This window comes from Augochlora pura, chromosome 8, assembly GCF_028453695.1.
Source record: "Augochlora pura isolate Apur16 chromosome 8, APUR_v2.2.1, whole genome shotgun sequence".
NCBI lineage: Eukaryota > Metazoa > Arthropoda > Insecta > Hymenoptera > Halictidae > Augochlora > Augochlora pura.
Window position 1 is genome coordinate 2,877,430 of NC_135779.1, and position 24,898 is coordinate 2,902,327.

General features: G+C 44.9%; 1 protein-coding gene across 4 annotated transcripts in view; it reads right to left on the reverse strand.

Annotated features, from left to right (window-relative positions):
* Positions 1-23,724, reverse strand: part of LOC144474143 (beta-1,4-N-acetylgalactosaminyltransferase bre-4) — a 52,073-nt gene extending 28,349 nt beyond the window's left edge. Inside the window, exon 1 of one of the 4 annotated variants that reach the window (XM_078188721.1) lies at positions 23,137-23,724. The gene's annotated coding sequence lies outside the window, so the exon portion shown is untranslated. Of the gene's footprint in view, positions 1-7,029; positions 7,650-19,085; positions 19,156-20,170; positions 20,355-23,136 lie in introns of those variants that run through there. The other 3 variants (XM_078188722.1, XM_078188724.1, XM_078188723.1) reach the window with 3 other exon arrangements.
* Positions 23,725-24,898: the final 1,174 nt, after the last annotated feature.

Below are 24,898 nucleotides of genomic sequence, written 5' to 3' on the forward strand. Positions count from 1 at the left end.
CCTTGGTCACTATTTTTCGTTAATAATTCATTAACCAGGCCTCGAAGAAAATTTCTGTAAAGGAAAAACCCACTTCAAATGTCCTCAGTATACAGCCTTCTTTATGCTTACTTAACGTGTATGGAATACACTTAATACGGACTAATCGATTACTAATACCGTCCAGAATTTTTCACTGGCAAGTGGTCCTCTTACGCCACTGTGGGCCGCAACGATCCAATTGATCCGGCGATCCGATTTACAACGATCGATCAACGGTCGCGACGTTGATTCAGGATACCCGACGAAGCGGAGAGAAGAAAACGAAAGAAAGCAGAAGGAGATTTGCGACGCTGTGCTCTCCGAGTGGCTCGTGGAACGTATCCTGCGATATAATTGGAGCCCGCGAGAGTCGAGGGGTCAGCTCGCAATTAGTTGAAAGAGGTTGCGAAGTTTCTCCGGGGAGTAATGTTACCGCGGATTGGATTAACTTGCGTACTAGAGCGTGCCACGGTTCGCTAGGTCGGTCGTGCAATTTGTTCTACGGTGGCCAACGAGTAACCTCCGTTACCAGTTTGTAACGCGATCTTACGGGATGCGTCGGGAACGTAGGATCGTGCGAACCTTCGGAGACACTTTTGCTTGCATTCCTCGACCGTGACACGGCGACAACAATGCCGACACAGGGCGACGACGATGGCGACGACGATGACGACGACGACGACGACGACGGCGATCGGGGTAAGAATGCCTCGAATTACGCGAGGAGAAGAACCATGGTATTACGGGAAATTACAGGTATCCTGCGGGAGAGCGGCCAGCGATCGCGTACACAACAACAGCGTTAACGATGCGAACGGGGGACGTATCGCGATGAAATTACTGGCCGTCCACTCCGCCCCGGCTGCCAAATTAAGATAGCATGCGTGCGTGGCATGTGGCGTGTCGCTGACAGAAAGAAATCAAGGCGGCAACCGTATATCGCCGGAAACAGCGTTTGTACGATAGAAAAAGAGGTCGGGCATCGACGTTTTGTCGCGAATTAAACGAGCTACTTAGGATGTTAATTGCGGTTAACGCGTCGCCGTTCAACTTATCGACCACCGTGCCAAACACGAAAGCAATTGTAAATATTACGTTAGTGCGCCGCGGCTGAAACGAGCAGCCGAGGTTTGAACGTCCCCGCCGTTCGATTCCGATCCTTTCCACTCGATTATAGAATCAACGTCTCGACAACGAGAATTCTAATTGCTGTCCGACAACCGCGAGAGCTAATCAACGATTCGAATGATCAATGGGAAGCCTTGAATGCTGATTTCCTCGATAATTACCCATTACCGGACCGTAATGGAAGTTTTCCAAACTGCGGCCGACTATTAAAGCAAACACGGTAAACCGGCGCCAATTAGGCGTGCGGTTAAATCGGACGGGCCGGGATGCACCTGAAAATCCCTAAGTGGGTGTGGTCTACTCGTTCTTGGGTTCCACGGGGCCAACGTGGTGCACCCAAGGATAAGTTGTATATATGCGTTATCTAATCTCTATTGATTTTTTCTATTTATAGACTAGTGATAACGATGCTGCAATTTTTTCTACAAAATAATTGAAGTAACAGTGATAAGTCCTATATCTACACATTTTTCTCACAAATACATATGCTCGTCGATCTATCGATCAGAAAGACTTTAGATACCGAGAACATTTCCGGGTTTTCATCATTAAAGTCGTTCGAGCAAATTGCGAGAATCGAACGAACTCGAAGGGGTTTATTTAACGAAATAAAGCCTGACAACGTATTCAATTGCCTTAAGTAGCCGCGTCTCGGTTGCCCCATTTTCTCCGGTGCCGGAACAATACCTACGAGGGCAATCCCACGTGAAACCTAGACTTTATATCCTCTAAAAATCGAGCTCTTAGGGACCGAGCTGTAGGCGTGGCCTCCCTCGTGGCTCTCGATTTCCACAGCTCGATTTCACGGCGCTCATACAATAATCACCTTTTCCCTTCCCGGATCCACTGAAGACCTCCGGAGGAGGCGCGGAGATGGAAGCTTTTATTCGCAACTCTCCCACGCCTGGACGAAATCGTGCATAGGATACGCGACATAATGCACCGGATACTAACTGGATAATGTCAGAGGTGGAGCACGTCTGCCGTCCGTCGAAGGAACTGACAGCGTTCCTCGCGGCCGGAAACTCGAAGGGAAGGAATACCGAACGAACCGCCGAAGCGACGGCGATTACAGCGGCCGCGTAAATTTCGCGGTTCTCCCCCCCGTCCGGCGGCTTTTACGCGAAAAAATATCCACGCGGCGTGCAACAACGAACGAACGGTAGCTCAGCCTCGAAGCCAGGAAAATCTACTGTATAATGCAGGCACGTCGAGTGCATTCTGCTCGCGGCGGGTAAAAGCGATTTCACGGTGGCCCGAATTTGGAGCAAGTCCAAGTTGAAAATCGATCGACCTTTAAACCAATCGACTATGTGCCCCGGCCCCTTCTTTGCAGAGCAACGAGACGAGCGTCATAGCCGGGCAATCGGTTCCGATACCAAATTGTCCCCGTCAAAGGAACGTTTCCGCTTGCTCGGTCGCGCGAATGAATCGCGCGAGATGGTTTTAGCTCGGACGCACTGATAACGATAACGATCGACCATCGTTTCCGCGGGGCGTTTTAACACGTCGTCTTTACAAGCGGGAATGGACGCACGCGAGATTGTGCTCCGCGGAACGATCGAATCGCGGCAAATCGCCGCATGAACAATGTATGCGTTGTCTCTCTCTCTCTCTCTCTCTCTCTCGATCGACACACGCTCGGCTATCCGCGCCGGCTCACGTTCGAACCGTGAATTACGAATTAATCGAACAAATCCAATGAAATCACTGGACGCGAAGGACGCCGCAATCGGCGACGGATGAAACGGACCGCGCCGGAGACTCGTGACGAGACTCGAGCAAGGGCTTCGCAGATGGATTAATTCGGAATCTCTAAAGCTTCCGTCGATACCTCTTACCCTTCTGTTCGTGCCGGCCCACTCGATCGATGCGACCGCGAGAGAAAGATACGCGCTGCCCCGACGCGATGCAGAAGCGCGGCCGAAAAACGACGGGGCTTTGCGTTCCAGCGAACGAGCGTAACAGGAAAAATATACTCGCGTATAAAATATGAAAGCGCCTCGAAACTACTGCGCGAATAGGAAACTGCGACGTGTTTCTGTTCCCGAATGGAACACGTCCTTGGAACGTTTAAACGAGCGAACAGCTAAATGAAAACACGAGATCCACCGCCGAATCCGACGGCATGCGGCGTAACGAGATTCTACGATTTCCGCGCGAACGATTCCGCGTTCAAGAATACGGCGGGAACTCTAAAAAGATTTGTTTAAATATGTATCGCAATTAATGCTTTAATAATATAATTAAATTTCGCCTGGGAATCATGATACGGCACTTAAATTGCCATCATCGCCAAATTATATTGTACAAGAGATATTATTAAATGTATGAAAAATCTATTATATTCTATCGCTTCATAAACGTACAGAACTTTCCGGCAGAGCTAATATTCTTAGTGAGGCGTATGAAAATTGCAATATTAAAAAGGTGTACCATAATTACACTATTAATCCTCGGAGTACTGCAGCACGGAGTCCTGTGCCGGAGTCGTTTCTGACTCACACCGATACTTCACTAACACACATGAATGTTTACTCGAGCGCCTCGGTAATATGGCTCCTCCAGTGTCGACCGTTCGAGCTCTTGGCTTTGACTGATTTTATATTGTTAGGATATATTTAAGGTGAGGCCGGTATAAACATTGGCGGTCTCTCTGCTACTAACACAGACAACTTCGGTACTGTATACGTTACAACGAGTCACGAATGACTCCGGCATAGGAATCGGACGGTTAAATGTCCGACTATCGCGTCACCTACACGTGGATGACAGAATTGCATAAAATTTGACTCCGTAAACATAAATTCCGACGCTGATCCGTCATAATTAATTTTATTAAGATTCGCGACGGGTTAGAATATGGAGGAGGTTGTCGATGTCATATAACGTTTGCTTTGCAATTCTAATTCGATCGACGAAGATGCTTGCATTTTATAACATTTTTAAGGTTCTCGGCGCGATCATCCAAGTGTCAAAATACGATAGCACCGTGTCGTTAATCAGATGGGAAGGCCGACCAGAAGCAACACCGATCGGTCACGTGACACGATGTCGGCCTTAGGTAACAGCCGATGAAGGCAATCAATCACCCAGAAAACCGGAGAGATCTTCTCGATTTTCAGAACGTCTAGTTATGGTAATTCGGACGGATGAACGAGCAATTTCGCGAATATCCATAATATCTGCGCGCGGTAGACGACAATCTCGAAATGTCGCAAATATCGGCTTGATTTTTAATCGGCGTTGTTCGATCGGCGGATCCGTTCGGCGAACGAATCGCTGACGAGCTTCTGTCACAGAACGATGCTTTCACGGTCGTACGAAACATTGAAACTGTGTCGGAGATAAAGTCCTTCTACGTGGCGCATTATCAAGCGTGCAAACACCGGTAGCGAATACGAGCGCTGCCACGCTGACGGTTCTCGGGGGCGTCACGATTTACGACGGTCCGTTCGACCTGCCGTCGACCGAGTTCACGAGACAAACCCGATAAACTTGTATCCGGCAATTATACACGGCCATCTCGCGGAAACCTCTTCTCGGAAACGACGCGCGTCGGATAGATTCCCGGAGTCGTAAACCCATCGAACGATGATTGATATTCGATCCGACGGGACTCGGCGGCCTCGGGATCCCCAGACCTAGGCGTTCGCAATTAACCGTAGCCTCGGCGCGGCTGTTGTACAATTAGCCAAAGCCCTTCTCAATGCCGCTACAAATCCGCGTGTTTACATTTTCTTCGTTCCCTCACAGGTGTTGGGCATGTTCGATTGCAAAACACACCTGGTTCTATTGTTGCAGCTTCTCGTTCGATCGGCCAACGCGAATTCCGGTTACCAGTCGGCACAGTATCGGTTTTCAATGTTGTATAAAAATTGCATAGGCACCCGTCCTTCGACCCGGTCGCGTGGAAACGATCTGGTTTTGTAGGACTGACGCTATTCTTTGATCGGTGGACTGTGGATGGTAGGTTCGGAAGGTACGAGCATGGTTTTCGATTTACTAAAATTATTAAGGTAGAAGATACGTTTTTCAGCAGCTCTTGATTTTTGCAATTCAGGGGGAGGAGTTTTCATTTCGCATAAGGATTCGTGGTCCAGTGATAAAAACTTTATGATGGAACGTGTTCGAATGATATTCCTAACATTTGTAACATGCGAGCGGCAGTCATTTAAATTTCAGTTTACTTAACTATACCGTTCTGAAATCGCGAAATTTTTTGAATATTGTTTTGTGAAGACCAGTACGTTAATCTTTGTTTCGCATATTCATCGTAGAGTTATCTTCTTCTGTCGCGATATATGTATAGTAAAGTGAGCAATTATAGGCTCGAAATAGTTTTACATTTTTTAGCGATATTTAAACAAGACCTTACCATGGTATCATGTTTTTACATTCCTAATGTAAAGACATACAGCTATTAAAAGAAACTTCGAGTCTATAATTATACAAATTGCTGTATTCGTATAATGCGTCGTAGAATTTCCTTATTTTCGAGTCACTTACTATTTCCTGCATCGTTAAACCTTCGACTGTTATCGTCGTTCTAAAAATTTGCTTTTGATGTACACAGGAAATGTCAGCAAACTTTTGTCGCCTATAAATGACCAGCAGAATCGGGAATTGTTTTGACGAAAACCAACAGAAATGCTCCAAATCTTTGTCGTCTATAGTACAGCTTGCTTCGAGGATGACTATAGATATTGTTGAAATTATGTGGAAGATAAACTGTCGTGGAATCTCAATTATTTATACCTATTGTCTGACTACATTTCACGGGTAAACAGTACCATCTAAAGATTGATTATAATTTAACGACCTATGTAATAACACTTTCTATTTTACATATTAATACTTCTCTAGCACTGTAACCTCCTAATTACATTGCTGATCAAAGGTTTTGAATCTTCGATGCTACGATGAAATGCATTCTTCGATGCGTTTAATTCCTTGGCGATACTTCCTTCACTTTCACCGCGTTTACGTAGTAACATTATCGGACGTCTACACCTGTGGATAATTATTTAGCACAAGACATTGCTTGAAATTCCACATAGGCCTTTTTATTTCTTCCGTGTATCGAATACAGGATTGTATAATAATGAAAATACTTATAAAATGCTGCTAGAGTTATAAAAACCGAGAGAAGAACAAAAACACGCGCAAATACTGGAAATGTATTGTTTCGATTACTTTTTACACCGATTTACACTACTAATAAATAAATATTCCAATAAACAAATATACGAGCACGCAGCAACTTTTTACAGCAAAGAGCAATTTTTAACAAATCAAGAATATGCAACGTGAAATATGAGATATATTATATATGAAACGTTGACGTTTCAAAATGTTTTCAATCTTTGCAGTATTTAAAATTCTGCCTACCCAATTTCGCCATAAATGCATAAAATCTGCAGTCTAAACTCTGGTCAAAATAACAGAACCGTGATAGTCATCTCCCAGTAATTATACTATAAAATCTAGAAGCAAGGTGCTCCGAAACTTTTGGCTGGCAGTGTATTTTATTAGGCGAACGTTTACGTCCACTCTCGCAAAGTTCTACTCTACACGAGTCATCGAAACATAATCCAGTTCTCGAAGAGCCGTTCCCGGCACAAAAAATGGGGCATCGCAAAGGGTTAACCGGTCGACTTAGATTCACGAGGATTTCGTTATGACACAACGTTGCAACATGTGGCAAGAGCGAACGCGAGCCCGAAGTAGCTGGAGCAGGGGAGCCGGAGCAGCGAGCCAGGGTGCCTCGAATTTATTCTAGGCAGGTGTCCGCCGAGAAAAAGGAACACCGGTAGGTGCATAGCTAATACGAGTCCCCCTCGAATCGACATCCCCTCGTGGTTGTTACGTAACACTCACCGTGCTCCTACTTTCCCCTGCGCCCTTTCCCGTTGACGTCGAAGAGAGGGAGAGAGAGAGTGAGAGAGAGAGAGAGAGGGAGAGAGAGAAAGAGGCCGAGCGAGAGAATGACGGGAAGATAGAGGAGAAAGAGAGCCGGTTTGTCGGTAGTCCTTCCGTGTTCGCCCACGTGCCTGATCACGTCCCTCGTTCCCTTGTCGTCCGGTTTCCTTACCGATGTCCGCGTGAAAGCGGCAACCTTGGCCTTCGAAATCAGCCGGAATCCGTCCGGGTCCTGGACTGGTCCCAGTATCCTCGAGTCCTCCTTCTGGGAGGAGCAGCCCTTCGTGCGCCGCGACGGGCCGGGTCGGGCCAGGCCAGGCGTTTCCTGACACCGATCCAGTAACTGACCTTCCCGACGCAACCGGTTTCAGCCGGCCCTTCTCCGCGCAACCGCTCGCGACCGTTCCCTCGACACGCGTTTCGAGAGCGTTGCAACAGCGAGTTCTCTCAGGCCGCGCGGGATTAAATCGATCGCGAATCAAGCGAACACGCTGCGAAGCTCGCTTTGGACAGGGGGAACAACGCGAAGCGGACACGAACCCGGAGCGCGCGGCGTCTCGGCGAAGACTGGCTCTGCCTGACGAGGTGACCGGCCGCGAGCTGAGAGCCGAGAGTCGACGTCGATCCAAACCGTTGCCGAGTGAATGACGCCACGCACTCACGGTGGGAGAGAGAGAGACAGAGAGAGAGAAAGGTTACGAGAGACAGAGAGAGAAGGAGGAAAGCTCTCTTTCCTACTCCGGCTGTTTGTCTCCGTTCTTTGTCCCACTGCTCGGCGCGGCCGTCGACGTGGACGACGTTCAGCGAGTCAATAGGACTTTTCTCAATTAAACGGCAGAGATACGCTCGCGGATAACGGAATTTAACGCGACATCAGCCGGCACAGATTACTCGAATCGAGTTGTCGCCGGCAATTGCCCCGCGACTGACCCCAGCGAACCGTCGTCGAGAACGCGATAACCTCGGCAACTTGAAGAACAACACTTTTGTTGTCGGGGTGAAAAATTCGGTGGAAATGCTGTCCGACGCAGTAAAATCGTCGTTATCCAAATCGAATTTTTACTTAGTTTCGCTGCCAGATCGCATATCTTTTAATTTAACTTTGTTCAGTTAAGTTTAGTCGACGGGAAACCTTTTGGAAGAGGCGTTAGAGCCAGGTAGATACGGCGCGAAGCAATTGCTATTTAAAACAATTGAACGAGAAGGATATATCTATATCGAGCTCCCATCGGAGAGATAAATTCATCGGGGCACTATCGTTGATCGTTAATTAAACACTCGAAGCAGAATCTAGCGCGCTCGTTTCGTTCGTGACGTATCGCCCGTGAAATTTTTACCGGGCGACTTCGAAACATTCCACCTAGTCATTCTTGGAAATTATCATCTCCGCTGTTTGCTCGACTTAACCCAATTCCGTTCGTTTCATTGGCGACGCGATTGCCATGCCAGCTGTATTCACAAATTCTACAAAATTTCGTTACATTCGTTAATTTCGGGCACCGTTTGTCATGTAAACGAGGAACATGTCTCGTACAAATACGAGGACCAGCTGCGCGCGCGTTTCTACGTCCGATCTCGTCTGCTCTCGACAATTTATTCGTAAACACAGTTGAACAAACAAATTCGATCGATTAGCCCGGCCCAGCGCCGATCGCGCCGAAAAAAGAAAACTCGTGGCAAACGTATGATTTCACCGGGTGAAAATGTTTCGCGTCAGGTTTCCGGACAGCATTGTGCTGCGTTCATTGTGAAATACCGTGTAATCCGATGGCGGGCGGCGCGTAATCGCGAGAGCGGTCTCGCGAGCGCAGGCCAGGCGCGCCGAATATCAGATTTTTTCGGCGGATTCAGCGGAAAGCTGAATAGGCATAGTCCCCGGGGGCGAGCGCAGGCTACCGAGACGCCTGATATCTTCGGTCTGGTGGATTTCATTGCATTGTTTTCCCCGCAGGATATTCAAATGAGCCGGGCGACAAAACGAAAGTATGAGCTTGCCCCGAAGCTGCCGGGCCCCGATAACGATCGCGGCATCATCATCATCATCATCATCCGGCAGAACAAACGATTTCGCGGAACGGGCGAGCGTGTCGGGGGACGATCGCTCGATCCGACGGGGATCGATCGGTCGACAGGTGAAGTCGACCCGGGAAGATATCGCTCAGTCGCGTCGCGTCCCGGTACAGGTGTAACGAGCCAACTTCGTAACACGTTGACGCGCGCCAACCGCAAACTGATATCGAACGTGCGGGTAAACCGGTGCACGGGTTTGCAAGCATTTCCGCTGTCGCTCGCGACCCGTCGCTATTTATAGCGTTAACCCGGTCTATATCTATATTTTCGGCGAGACCGAGGGGATTCGGTCAATGGTGCAAATCGTTTAACGAGTCGAACGCCGCTCCGTTCGCGCGCGACAAACAGAATTTACCGCCCTTCTCTCTATGCGCGACGCCGCGGACGCGGACGCCGTCGAAGATCGATCATATGCCGTTCGAAGTCTCTTGAATCCTACGGTGTTTTTTATATAGAATCTTCGTCGATGTTTGCAGATCGATTATAGACGATTCACGAAGTCGCTTGTTACGGAGTTTAAGGTACAATGTAGAAATGTTTGGGGATAGGTTAAGATTGCAGGGTCTTTGTTCGAACTGACACACAGTGGTCGGATTTCAAAGTTATATAATTGATAATCATTTAATTCCTATTATTTTGTAAAGGTCTATGGATCTCAGAAATGAGGTTAATTAATTAATGGTATAGAGTAAATATTTTAGTTATTATGGACGTGTAAAGTGGAGCGCTTTTAGAGTAGAATGTCCGACGACTGAACTATAGAATCCAGTATATTATGTTCTAAATGAGCTGTGAGCTCTGCGAGCGTACAAAGATCATTTTGGTACAGTACTTCCGGACGGCATGCATTCGGACAATCTGGAAATAGAGTCAATTTAGCTCTGCGAACTCGGAGATGCAAACTTAAGATTGTTCTTTAAAATAAGTTTTGAAGACTTTTTTATAGGAAATGTTCGAGTGTTTTACTTCAACCGCAAGATTGAATGAATTGATTGAATGAATATTCAATGATACGATCGAATGAATATTCCAGGTTATGCTGGAAGAAAACGGACGGAAAGTTCAAATAACATCAGTCTAGACATTTTGATAGGATGTCGCGATTCAGGTAATTATAATTTTCATCTACCAGATTGAAGTAATAAAAATGTTTCCGTCAGAAACTTGACATTATAATTAAACCGCGAATTGAATTTATTCAGGAGAAAAATTCACAGATCAAATAGGAAACTGTAACTGTATTAGGAAGACGTAAAATAATACTGATATATCGTGTGGAACTTGTTATAGTAACTAAAAGAGAGAACAGATTTTCATCTGACATAGACAGTTCCTATTCTGCTCTAAGATCGCAGTCTAATCGCAGTAAAAGTTGTACGAACTTTGTGCAACTCCACCCATATACACTGTGTTAACAGTAAACCCACCGAGCCACTTCCGAATGGCCGGCTTCTCATTTCTCGTTTCAAAGTTCACGAGATTGTACCGACAATGTCGTAAAAAACGATTGACTAAATCTCGTAACAGAAGCAAACGTTACAACAAAGCTTGCGGTGGATCTAAACAAATACCGCCAGCCCATTGTTATAAAACAATACGGTTTAGTTGCTGTTGGGTCTCGGTAGATTTAGCGTAAATGCATGGTTGGTTTTGCGTGAACTCCCCGCTCATTCGTTTAAGAAATGATGAGCCGACACCGCGTTAGGGTTAAACAGACCGCGAACTCGTACAAGTGTTTGCAGTCGGCTGATATAATTCGCCTGGAAAGAAAGAGCGCGAAAGTGCTGGGTAAATTCGCAACGTTGCGCGGCGCGGCCACATCGCACGCAAGTTTAGCGACCGCAATCACGGTAACAAAATGATGCGCGAGCTGTTACGTCGAAAGCCTATTTCCTCGATTCCTACGGTTCCGTTAGATCGAAATCGATCCGCGCGACCGCGGCCGGCTCGTATTTCCCAGGACCGCGATCGAATCGCGCCGCCTTCTTTTTCCCGCGTAATTGTGCCGCTGGTCTAATTAACGGCGGCTAAACGCTCGTGTTTATCTTTCGCCGAGAACCCGGGATTCGCACGCACCCTCGCGCGGCTACGTTCTCACGATGATGTCAACGCGCGGCCAGGTTCGCGTCCGGTTGCGCCTTCTTCGAGCGTGGTGCCGCGTACGGGGGGCCCGTTTGTATTATGCATGACCGAGGTGTTAGAAACCGAGGGGAAAAGACAGAGGCCGGAGAAGAGGCTCCTTTGGCGCTCCTCGTTCGACGGCGGTGGCAGCGGCCTCGGCCGTGAGATGCATGAGAGGACGCTCGACCGAACCAAAGACAATAGAATCTGGCATCCGCCGTGCCACTGCGCTTCGAAACCGTCTCCTGGCACCGGCTACTTCCGCCCGCGTTTAATAACGCCACGGAATTTTCGTGCCGGCAGCTCCCTAACGCCACCAGCGCGATTGCTCGTCACAGCCCGCCGACGACCGGGTTCCCGGTGACCCGCTGACTGCATTCTTCGCTCGCGACTACCGCCGCACAGTCGTCCAGTTTAAAGAATAATTAATTAATCGCGTAACTTAATTGTACGACTTCGTCTTTAATAATAGAACTACCGAAGCAAAAGAGAAATTTTTAGCAGAAAAGAATAATCTCTATACAACTTGTTTTAAATAACTATGAAAGATCATGTTCCCATAGAAATCAATCTGGAAGTTATAATTGTTCAAAGACGACCGCGTTACAAGGTGCACACGGACGCGCTCGGCCTTGTCAAACTTGTGACTGATTTCTTGAAACCGGGTCACTGTACGCGGTTCGATCACGTGATCGCTATAAAAATCGCGTAAATCGAAAGCGAGCTCCGAGAAAAATCACCGAGCAATAATCGCGGTTGCAAAGGTACAGCCTGGCTAATTTGGTACACGTATAATGTGATCAATAAATTACGAATTTCTATGCGCCATAACAATATCGGAAAACCAACAACCGTTTGGACATTTATTCCTCCCCCGAACAATTCCAACGCGTCGCGAAGTAAATACGATAAAATTGTTAAACTCCTCGCAACATCGTCCCTGTCTCGTGTTCCATCTATCCGTTTCTGTCGTGTACCCATGAAATCCGCAGTTTAAAGATCGCAGTTTAGAAATCGTGGCCGGCGATCTGCGCCCCGTATCGGCGCCAATAGGTTCCGGCCACTTGGGAATTCGCAAACAGCCGCGGCGAACTGCGTGACTGCGAGCCGCACGGCACCGGCACGGAGCAAAATTACTTTTCCCTTCGAATTTGCCGTCGCGCGGCCGCGAAACTCGCTCGCACCGATTCCGGAGTAAATAACAATTAGCGTTGGTTTGCTTTCCCGATAAGCGGAGGGAGGGAGACGGTAATTAGGCGTGTTTGATCGTAAAATACGCCGAGTCGTTTCTTTTCCACCGGAAAACGGGAGACCGGAATAATCTCTTGCGATCTTTGCGAGCCTCGGCCGCCGCCGCCGCCGCCGCTCGCGTGTCCCTGCGAGGCCGAGCGGGCGGTGAAACGCGGTGCGAAAACGTTGGATGTATCTGCAATTTGTATGCAGAACCGGGGGAACGCCGGTGAGAGGGAGCGGAAAGTATTTTCCGGCGTAAACAAGCTTGCTTCGGAGAGAGCGAGGGAGAAATAGAGAAGGAGATAGATGGATAGATAGCGAAAGAGATAGAGGGCGAGAGAGAAATAGAGGGACAGAGAGAACTAGAGGAGAGAGAGAGAGAGAGAGAGAGAGGCTTTGGACGAGGGAAATGGGTCGTGCCCTGGATGCTTCCGAAAGAGCGGAGGGATTATTTCAATTCCGTTCCTTATCCGACTATCTCGAGGAACACGGGGGTGTAAATTGGCCGGTCTCCAAGATAGCTGACTCGTCAGCGTTCGGTGTTCGCCCCGGGAAGCGGGAAAGAGTGTAAAAGTCGAGTCCGGATATATATTCTCCTTATCAGTTTTCGCGCGGACCCGCTCCGACGGCCGGTGCTTTTTCGCGCACTTTTGCCGCTGTTATCGCGAATGGTCATCGGTCGCGAACTTTCGGGCTGGTGCATGAAATCTGTTTTAATTTCGATCTCGCTTCTCAAGACTGTTACGAATGGACTACGAATCGCTGCGAATATCTCCGTTTCTTATTGGATGTTGTTTTATCAATACCAGAAGAAGAACAGCATTTCTTGGATCGACTGAAACAATTCTTGGAACAATAAAGCTAATGCCACGCTCTTACGCTGCGCACACGCGCGCTTATTATTATATCAAGTAGTGCTAATTACTAGTTTGCGGATTTCGTGTAATTGCGAGAGGTAAATTAGTAGCTGCGATTTCAAATGCCAGGGCAATTGAAAGAATTGCGCTGATATTACGCTTTCGCGTTGCATACACGCGCGTTAACTAATATATTTGTTCCAATTTGTGCTGATTACTAGACCGCGGGTTTCGTGTAATTACAAGGGGAACGAGTGCCGAGTTAACGTTAACTGCGATTTAAAATGCCGGAATAATTGACGTTGATACATATTTGTTGATTTTAATCGAAAACATTTGTATTAAAATGATTAAACAACACGCTGTAACAATCTTTATGTAATGTAAGTAAATTGCTGCAATTGCATTCTATATTTCGATTGTCTTTATATTTTGTTTGACAGGCATTTTTTAAATATTTCTATAAAATATACGTAGTCGATATGTTACATAGTAATATATCGACATTCCACAAAATAATTTTAGATATTTCGCAAGATGGTGCATACCTCTTGATTATATAAAGTCTCCGAGATAACCAATAATAATATTCATGACGGTTTGCAGCACCACCAACCTGAAACATCAAAGCTGTCTGCAAATAGATATTAAAGAAATAAATGCAGTAGTCCATAGAGGGTTGTTCTCAGAAAGTATACCCGTCACGAAGAAATGTCGTATCATATTACGAGTATACTTGTCAAAGCCAGCTGATCAATTTCAACTAATTTACAATCTCAGGATCGGCGGTCCATGGAAACATACGCGAGAAATCTAAGTACCGTCGCGACACCGAGTCGGTTCGAATATCCGGACGGTTTGATCCGAATTAAGTGCGATTAGGTTTCTAAAAGTCGGCGAACACGAATAACTGTTATTCTAGAGAGGTAGATCGCCGGCCGGGCAATTAGGAGAGAGGCTCGAATTACACGGTGAACCAGTAACGAATTATCAGGGAGAGATGTTATCGCGCGCGCGCGGATCGTATCGGCCGCGGTAATTACGAGTCGGTGAACAATAGCGAATCCGGGTGATTATCGTCTCTAACCCAAAGCTAATAACATTAGCGACGGGCCTGGGACGATCCCCGGGTTCCCTTCGATCGCCGTTACGGAAGAAACCGAGGCGGGTTTTCCCGCGATCGCGAGATTAAAGCGCATCCTCCCGGCGCCGCGACCGTTGAAATTGGAATCGTTCGAACGAGCGGAGAGAGAAATCCACGGCGGAATCGACCGGCTGGCGAAGACAGGCTTGTGTTATAGTTGGAAAATATTTTCAGAGGTGTTGGCCTCGCGTTACGCGAAACACGTATCTCGTATCGATTACGGGGCGCGCCCCGTTGCAAGCTGCACCGACGGAAGGTGCGGGCTTCCGAAACGAATCACGTACCAGCCCAAAAACCGCCGAGCCTCGGCGAAGTTTCGGAGCATCGTGTTGCGCTAATTTCTGTCGGACCGTGCTAGCGGCACCTCCGAACTTGCCAAGTTCCGCGCAAGAACTTCCGTCGATAAAGCGTAAATGAATTCGGGGCAAACTTCGGGCCAGGGCTTGAAAACAGTTATGATATCCGGTTCCGGTTCTTGACATTGTTACGGTGATATGTTTGATAATTATTGCACTGTACATTTATTTCATTCTCAATTCTTCCAAATCGATACTGTCATATTTGAACAATACGAATGATATATTTAATTTACTGAATTAAATTATATTTACATTATATATATATATATATTTATCGGCACTATAAATGTTATTTTTAGCTTCTCAATAGAATAGAATCTAGAATAAAATAAAATCCATACTTTCAATGCCCGAAGATAGTAGAATACATTTATTTATTAAAACGTGACTGCAAGCACAGTTCATGCCGAGTCCGGCACAATGAAGCACGGCAATCTAAACCGATATATCTTAGCTCTCTAAAACAGTAACGACATCTTTACGGTTCGCAACTGACCGCTTCAAGCACCGATGATTCAGCGATCAGGAGACAAACGACCGTAGCAACGCGAGGAACGTTTCTTATCTAAATTCGAAATCGTCGCGCAAATAGCCGAGAGCGTGAATCACATTGGGAAAACGCGCGCGACACGGAAAATCGTGGTTTACGTCCCCAGGTAAACGGTCAGGTGTGCCGCAAACCGCGGCGGAGGAATCGTTTCTTTCTCTGTGCCGCCGGCCGGGAATGGCCTCGTAACGAGCGCGTTAAACAAGCCGAAAGCTCGGCGGTGCTCGCTCGTAAACGTTCGCGATACGTGGCAAAAGCCGGATCGTGGAAGCTGTCGGACACAGCGGTGCCCGCTGGTACAGCGACGGTAACAACAGAAGCGATAAAATAGGAGCGAGGAAAATGTTAATCGAGGCGATTAAGCGGCTTCCCCGGCGATATCCGCGTCCCTCCCCGTGCCGAAGATAACCGAGAGAGAAGATAATAAATGCCGTGGTTCTAGATTGCGCGGGCCGTTCCCGTTCTTTCCTCCGGGACGGCACGGTTTTCCGCGGAAAAGCGGCGTTCCAGCCACGGAATCCTAGCTATCTTGCTCGATCGAGGCACCGCGGAATAGCACGGAATCCCGGTATCATCAGCAGCAGCGGCGCGGGGTTTAACAAGGAAATCGTTAGACGGAGCGTGATTAACCCCGCCGTTGCGATAATAAACGTGCCACGAGCTTCATAACTCATCGGTGCCCCGCTCTCTTTCTTGTTTGCGAGCGGCCGGGGCGAGTCGGTTCTTCGCCGGACGCGCCGGCGACATCGAAAAACGCTCAACTTCCCAGCAAATTCGATCACCGTCCTCTAGCGAAATAACGCTCCCCGCGCTCTACTTAGTCCACGGCGAGACATAACTTTCCATCGCTCTCTGCAATCGCGGCGAACAATTTGCATCGTTAGCCGGATTTTCCGGATTGGAACGGCGGCGTCGCGCAGAGCGGAAAAGTTTGTCCGTAGCTCGAGAAAACGCTTCGTTCGGTGACCACTCGTGGTAATGACGTGCTAAAACACGTATTAATTGTAATTAATTGTACGCGCAAACGTGTATATTAACCACTCGCGTATTATTTTCGTTTATTACAATTTGGGTGTCTCTCGATTGTAAGATCTTACAGGGAAATAAAGATTTATCGTGTGCCCATGTTTGGAGAATTTTGCGAACAAATGGAGAGATCTCCCTGATTTAAATTAAGTCGTCGACATTGTAAATTCTTGATTTTATTAAGATTTCCACGAAGTGCGAATGTTGAAGAAGTAATTGATACTATATAAGTTTACTGTGAAATTTTCATTGAATTTAAATTCAAATTGATTTAGATAAAGTATTTTAATTATATTAAGTATTTTAGGTCCATTTAAAGCATATTATACATAGTAACAAATAAGTATACAGATTGATTATATACGTAATAATATATTTAAGTAACAATTATTTTATTGTCACAAACGAATAAATCTTCTTGGTAGACCTAAAACATGCGCACAAAATAATAAAAAAATTAAAGAAGCCTGTTTGCGACAGTCTTCATATCATTCGTTATTGCGATTGCGACACAGGATTGCGATCCGTCTTGAAACAATGTAACAACGTTCACACATAACAATTTGTTATCACTAAAATTAGCGTCGCCTTAGCAGAATTAATTGCGCTGCTAATACGCATTCGCGACGACGAGTTTTTTAGTCGACGTAAGAAACTGCTCCGTTCTTAAAAATTTTTATAGAGCGAGTCATAAGAATTTGCATGAAGATCCGCGGTCTAGTCATTATCCTTCGTTCTTCCTTGCTATGCAAATGGTGGTTAAGCATGAGCGAGCCACGACGAAGATTACGTTGGTTCTTAACAGAAAAATCGGGTCGGCTTCAAATCAAGGTGAAGTCTTTCTATCGAGGAAGCGACGTTTATAATGAATACAGAACTCAAAGTTTCTCGAGCTTGCTTGGTCATCGTAACGTTATGAAAAACAATAACTAAACAACTGCTCGATTTCGAAGTTAATTCGCTTCACCCCTTGACCCGTAATATCGTGTCAGAGTCGTTACGAAGATTTGAAACATAATCAACTAAATATGCACGTTATTCGCGTCTCTTAAATTGAAATTAAATTGTTCCGTTTGAAGTAGGAGTTTATTAATCCCTTCTACTATAATAACAAATCAGACTCGTGATACAGATTTTATGCAAGATCTACTAAACAGGAATATCATTAATTTCTTCCATATCCAAATAGAAATAAATTCATCTGTTATCAAAGTTTAGACACGAAATTACAGAAAGACAATAAAAGAAACAAATATTGTCTGGCCCCATTATGGAAAATATTAAGGATGAATAAATACTAATCGACGCAGCGTTAAAGGAGTCGTAGTGCAAGCGGTTAATGACAAACAAATGCTGATCCACACAGGCGTGAAACAAGTGGTAGAGTTTATAGTTCGATCGACGAGTCGACGAAAATCTCGGAAGAGTTAGGCGTGTCCGACGGCCTCGTATCGGACGGCCTAATTACACGGCAGAAAAATTCTGCGAACAATCCGCTCGAAAGTTTGGCCCGTCGATTATTTAATAGGTGCCTGTGCGCCGCGCTTTTCGCCGGCCGTGGAGAGTTGTCGGATGGAATCAACGGGATTCACGGTGTGTTCGACCGATAAACGAAAGTTCCTTGGCGGAGTTTTATCGGAACCAGAGCCGGATTATCCGGAAGTCGACTGTCGGCGGATTTTGCGGTCGATAGAGCCGATGAGCAACCGCGATTGCAGCGATTCCGGTTCGGATCCGAATTCAAATGCTCCAAAAACCGTTCGCGAAAGAAGGAAACCCGTTCCGGCTGTTAACGAGGCTTCGATTGTCTTTCTTAATTTTCGGGTGGATTTGTTTGATCGCCAGACCGTGGCCCTCAGGCGTTCAAATATTTAACAGTTAGCTAACAGAATGGGGAGATCTCCGCGTCTTAAATCAAGCTTAATTTGTACACTAATCGACGTAATAATTTCTTAATTTCCTCATGATTTCCACGAGTTACGAATGTTGAAGAAGCCATAGATAAGCTCGCTTTGAAATTATTATTTAGTTGAATAAATTATAGCAGTTCTATGAAATATTTTAGGTTCTTGGCGCGGCCGTAAAATTATTCAGAACGGAGTTGTATGATTAATTATAATCTTAATTAATTATACAAGAAGTTTGTGAAGTAGAAGTACCTGTTATGGAACACTTTTCGCGCGGTATAAAATTATCACCGATTTTATTAAAACTGAAAAGTGTTATCGTTGAATATTCATGGTAGCGTTCGATAGATTGATGTTTCTAGGTGATGCGATCAACTTTAAAATATTTATTTAATATGAATAAAGAATGATAGATGGATGGAAAATGTAACATAAATCGGAACGAAAAGAAAATTCACGATATGGAACAGTGCGTTCTTGCTTAAAAACATCCGTACTCGAATAAACATTTTTGTTACAGCGGATTGTTACATAGCAGTGTCTGCGCGAGTGAATTTATGAAGAGCAATGTTCAAAAATAAAGAGAGAAATTTTTACTGCACTAGTTTTGCTGCACATTTTAGAAACGGTCACAACTGAGCGGTGTTTCATAATAGATACTAAAACTGACAAGAGCACCAGTCTGGCATCGATATTATATTAATCATTTTCCAAAACAAAAAAAAAATAGAAATAGACGTAATAAAAAACCTTGTCGTAATACAGCATATTCTCTTTAACCCTCGGAGTACTGCAGCACGGAGTCCTGTGCCGGAGTCATTTCTGACTCACACCGATACTTCACTAACACACATGAATGTTTACTCGAGCGCCTCGGTAATATGGCTCCGCCAGTGTCGACCGTTCGAGCTCTTGGCTTTGACTGATTGTATATTGTTAGGATATATTTAAGGTGAGGCCGGTGTAAACATTGGCGGTCTCTCTGCTACTAACACAGACAACTTCGGTACTGTATACGTTACAACGAGTCACGAATGACTACGACGTAGGAAACGGAGGGTTAATTGTCTTCCACCTCGTAGACAAAAGTGAACAATTAGGCAACAGGAGATTCGGAAATTCGAGACACGCCGTTTGTTAACAAAGTATAAAAACGTGCCGCGGAGCTCGCGTAATCGCATCTCCTGTTCCCAAACTGACCATTTCTGTTTACAAGCTCAAGGACAATTGGGGAGGGTTTGCTATACTACGCAACCTGATCACAGCGCCGTAATGACAAACAAAGGTCGGCGTGTCGGATTTGCAACGCGCGAGGAGGAGCATCAACGTTAATCATTATATGTACCGTGAAATTTTCAGATCAAGTGATAATATATTTATTTAATATATATTCAGATAATATATTTGCTAAATTATTTTACCCAATAATTTTAATTTTTCACAAGATGATATATATATTTTCGTAATATGTATAAAGTTTCTGAGATAATGAATAATGATATGATGACGGTTGGTAGCATCATTAGCTTAAAATATATGTGACAAACATACATATAATAAATATGGTATACTATTATACTATACTGTAGTAAGTATGGTAAATGCCTTGTAACAAATATGTAATAAATATAGTATATATTAATAATATGATTAATAGTATATGTAATAAATGTAGTGTATTACTGTACTATAATAAATGTGGTAAATGTCTTGCAACAAATATATAATGTAGTATATTAACAATATACGTAATAGTAGATTAAAAGCATTATTAACAGTATACACATAAATATAGTATACTACGACACTGTACTATAATGAATAAGGTGAATTACCTTGCAAGTGCTTCGGATAGAAATCGACGGAAAAAAATCGACCCATAGAGGGTTAATTAGTTGGAAAAGCGGAGAACAATGAGCATGACCGTTGCAGCGACTTTAAAGGCGCGAAATCGCGAGGTCGGATCGCGATTCTACGTTCGAATTGTACGGCGAGCAATGCGATTAGCGCGTCGCGGAGCCCGCGAGGACACTGGTCCTTTCTTTTCTAAGCTTCGAAAGACGGTAGATGGTTGCGCAAGGTCGCTCGCGTTATTACGACGTAGCCGGAGCTCAGCGCGAAACCGTTCGTTTTTTGCGATCTCCCGGCTAACGTTTTTTCCCCGGCCGTGTTTCTTGCGCAACCGACGGCACGCGGATAAATCCTGAACGCGATCTATCTCCGGGAGCGTGTCGGTGCACCGTTTCGGTGCTATCTAGCGGAAATGCCGATGATCGCGGGGACACCGAGAACGGGCCGGGAAATCGAAATCCCGGAATGGAAAATGAAACCCGTGGGCAGCGGCGTTGTCTCTCTCTCTCTCTCTGTCTCTCTACGCGGATAAAACGCGCACCGACGCGCATTTGGGTCGTTCTTAGCTTCCCTTTATTTTTCACGCGCGCGGTTTAAGTGCCGGGAACTCGAACGGCCGCGCCGTTTGCACGTTCACGCGCGTTTGCACGAGCTGTTCGGCGAGCCTCGAATTTTTCCTCCTCTGCCGGGAATAGTCTCGTGAACGTTTCTAAACGGGCGAAGCGCAGTTTGGACAATTTTTACCGAGGACAAATCATTTCGATTGCAACGTTGAAGCTACCGGTGAAAAAGACTGGTTTTGCAGTTTTGATTTTAAACTTGTCGAAATTACGAAGCAAAATCGTAGGAAATTATAGGAAACGATCAAATCAATTTCTTGACTCAAACGTACACTGTCATGATTAGTTTTGTCATTTTATCGCGATAAAAAGCAACAAGTGTTAGTCAATTTTATGGCCTGATAGATTTAGCGTTGGCATTAAACGTAGCGAGATATAAAAATATGCGTTGACTTGTAGAACGTATAACGTTAGATTTATCTGAACGTTATAAAATTTTTATAATTCATAACGCAAGCAGCTTTATACATTCCATATTTATAAGTCAAGGAATCTAAAACAGGATACTTGGCCAGCAGCGTTAGTGTTCAATGATAAATGAAACTAAAAATAGCAGGTCCCCAGGTAATATAAGATTAATAAATATGTAGTACCTGCGTAATTATTTCATTTTTTTATAGTGGGATGTACTTTATGGCTGCAAGTGAACGTGTTCACCTTGTAAGGCTTAAGAATTACATTTACAGCTTTTGATAATCAAGATAGATTGTATGAAAATGAAGATGAATTAACGAAGACGTTCGAGAGAAGACTGCGAAGTCTAGCCGTTGCACTCTCGTCTCCATCGGGTCGTAGACCCCCCTTTTCAGAACATTTCATGGTGAAGTTACTAGATCGTGTAACAGGAAGCGGTTTCTTGATACATGCTTTGAAAAAGTTGATTGGCCGCAACTTTCTTAACACTATAGGATCACCAATTATTGAGATCGTTGGAACGTTTCTGTGGGCAATTAATGAATATAACTTGTTCATACGCCAAATTATTTCATTTTAACCATTTACACCTAATTATTAATGTATTTTATGCTAAGGTATCTAATTTTTGTTTATCATAAACATTTTCCAAATTGCAGAGTGTTTTCATAATTGTAGAGTGTTAAAAAATTAAACATATACTTCATCATAATAATACATTTATCCTTAATAAATTTTATACAATTATAGTTATTCGAATCTATTAGTCAATCCAATTACTATATTAATTCTCCGTAAGTCAAGTGTTCGAGTATTTCTTGATTGATCTGATTAGATTAGATTTATCTCATAATTACAAAAATCAATTGCGAAACAGTGTTAGAAATCAGTGCAAGAAATCTAAAATCGCCGTCTGACCTATGCACACCCAATCTCCATTGGCACGCAGTTCTCTCTCTCTATCTCTCTCAAACTATATTCCATTGACGTTATTGAATCATTCTCGGCAAACGAATAAAAGATTGATTAAGAATACCTAACCATAAATCGCACAGCTCTGAAAGCCAGTAAATCACAAACAGCGGTATTAAAACTCGACGAAAAAGCGAGTCTGAAACTGCGGTCTGACCAATTCATTCTTAATTTCCTTCGGCTAGCAACCCCTTCCGAAAATACGCGTCCTACCGGACTTATTAACGTATTTATGATATTTGATTTTAAAGCTAATAAAAAGATCCCTTCCCATTAATATTAAAAATTGACATATGTTAAACGGTAATGCTAACCTTAGAACAAGCCCGTGGGGGTTGCCGCTTAGCCTACGTCATTTTTCAACAGTTTGCAAACGCGTAAATGGAATGCTAAAACATCGAGGTTATGTCAAGGTTTTCCTTGTAATTTGTAACTCGTGCTTCTTATCTTATATTACAAAAATAATAAGCAATATTTTGATTGACAAGATTTTATTTTGAGTCGGTCGCAACCCTGTTAATTTGACAAAAAACAGAAGAGGGCCGCCCTAAGCTTAAAAATCAGTGCGATCGTAACTGAACCGGCAGTGAGCGTGGATCCGAACCAACCGATCGGCTGACTTTTCGAAAGTGAGCGGTCGCGTGGGCGTTCGACCGGTCAGTGAAATCGGTAAGGTTAATCGGCGAAGACCGGATCAATTGAAATTCCAACGGCGCCAGAAGAAAAATGCATTCCTAGTCCTGCGGAGTCACGGGGCATACGGTGTCCGCTTAACGTAATTTAAACGTCATCGTTTCGGCGAGATCACGGCCTCCGGACAACTGTTACGTGAGGACGTCACAGGCGAAAATACAGGGGAAAGATGCGGCGCGGATCGAACCACGTCAAACACTGACCTATCTCGAGGCTGTTCCCGTCCCTGTGTTAGCAGTGTAGGCACTTACCGGGTTGCTGGTGGACGAGGGCCGCATCTCCGGCGAGGTCCTGCGGCTCCCGAGGTAGCGGAAGGACTCGACACCGACCAGGCCCAGCTTCCACGGTGTTTCCAGCTTCTTAATCGTCTCGGTTCAGCGTCAGCCTCCGGACAGCAGCTCGAGGGCAATCCGCCAGTTACGGCACAGCACACCCGAATTTCAAGGTTGTTTCGCGCACAGCTTGTCCACCGTGCAGCCTCTAGTTCCTGCGTAGCTCGCGACGAGGTAAACAACCGGAGACAACCATGCTTTCGTGTCGATATCTCTTCGAGAACATCCGAGGGAGCAACGAGAGACTCTCGCTCTACACGCACCGTCGTTTGCAGGAGCACGCTCTCTCTGCTCGCACTCGCGAACACGATCGCACGGTAAAACAGGCGTCGCTCTTCCTCGCGGATAACTCACCGTGCCGCGGAAACGATGGTGCGTGTCCGCTGTCCGTCGATGAGCAATTCACGCGACCGCACGACCACGCCGGAACAGTGTCAAGACAGCGGGAAAACCGCGGCTCTCCGGTCCAGGTGATCTCTACCGCAGACATCCTCGAGAAAACGTTGCTACGATTGACACACGGATGACAGCGTCCGCGCACGGCAGCACTGGTAACTTTTCATCTTGAGAGAGCGCCACGACGGTCGCCGCTGTTCGCAGAGGTACTACCAGCGCCATCCGACGAGTCTTTTTGATACTTCCATTTTATTAACCGTTCTATGGTGTTCAAAACTTGAAATGTGTATGTATAACAAAAGAGAACCACACCTGTGTCTATTCTTTGAAATAATGTTGTGCAAACGTGCTCAATTCGTGTATTTCTTTGAAATATTGAGTGGATTAATATTTACCAAATGTATTATTTTTGTTTTTATTCTTTGGTTTAAATGTTAATCCAATTTATAAGGAGTTCGGATGACACGAGGCTACCTTTCAGGTCTCTAAAGGAACAACCTTGTCGTGGTCCTGTTGTATTTTGACTTATATTGTATTCTGACTCTCCTTGTTCCTCTTACAGCTATTTTATTCCAATTCCTACAATAGGACCGAAGTTCAGACCAAAAGAAACAGTTTTATAATCGGAAAACCCAAAAGAAATTTCTAACAACGTGTAATGATAATTATAATTATGCTATTTCTAACAACCTATAATAATTTTTCTCATATTTGCACGAAGAGTCACTATTTTAAACAAAAGTCTAGTTTGCTAAGGGTGGAAAGAACTTTTCAACCTACTATTGTGCTATTATTATTACATACTATTAACCTATTATTATTAAATATTATTTAATTAACTGAACGACACAGGGTAATCAAATTAAGAAACATCAATTAAAACTCACCCTACTATATCAGGATATTAAGGTAGAACACAATTCACAGCAATTACAACAAAAATCATTGAATTCTTGTAAATAACATCTTTGAACAATTCTGATGAATGATCGCAGCGCCTCTAGTGGCGAAATTACGAACTAAGCTTAAGGGATCTATACAGCGCCAAAACATGTAGTGGCAAAACGCTCAAACTGTTAGCCAAACTTACCGACAGCAGAAATTATCCTTTAGAAATGTACTGTGGCAATATCTGTAGTTCCTTAAAGTAACTGGTGTCTATCAGTTTCAGCGTTTTACCACTGTGTATAAAGGCGCACAGTTTGAATATTTTGACGGGTTTAACCCAATGGCGCCATCTGTGTCGAAATTCTAAAACGCAGAATTATCATTTGCGGGTAATTTT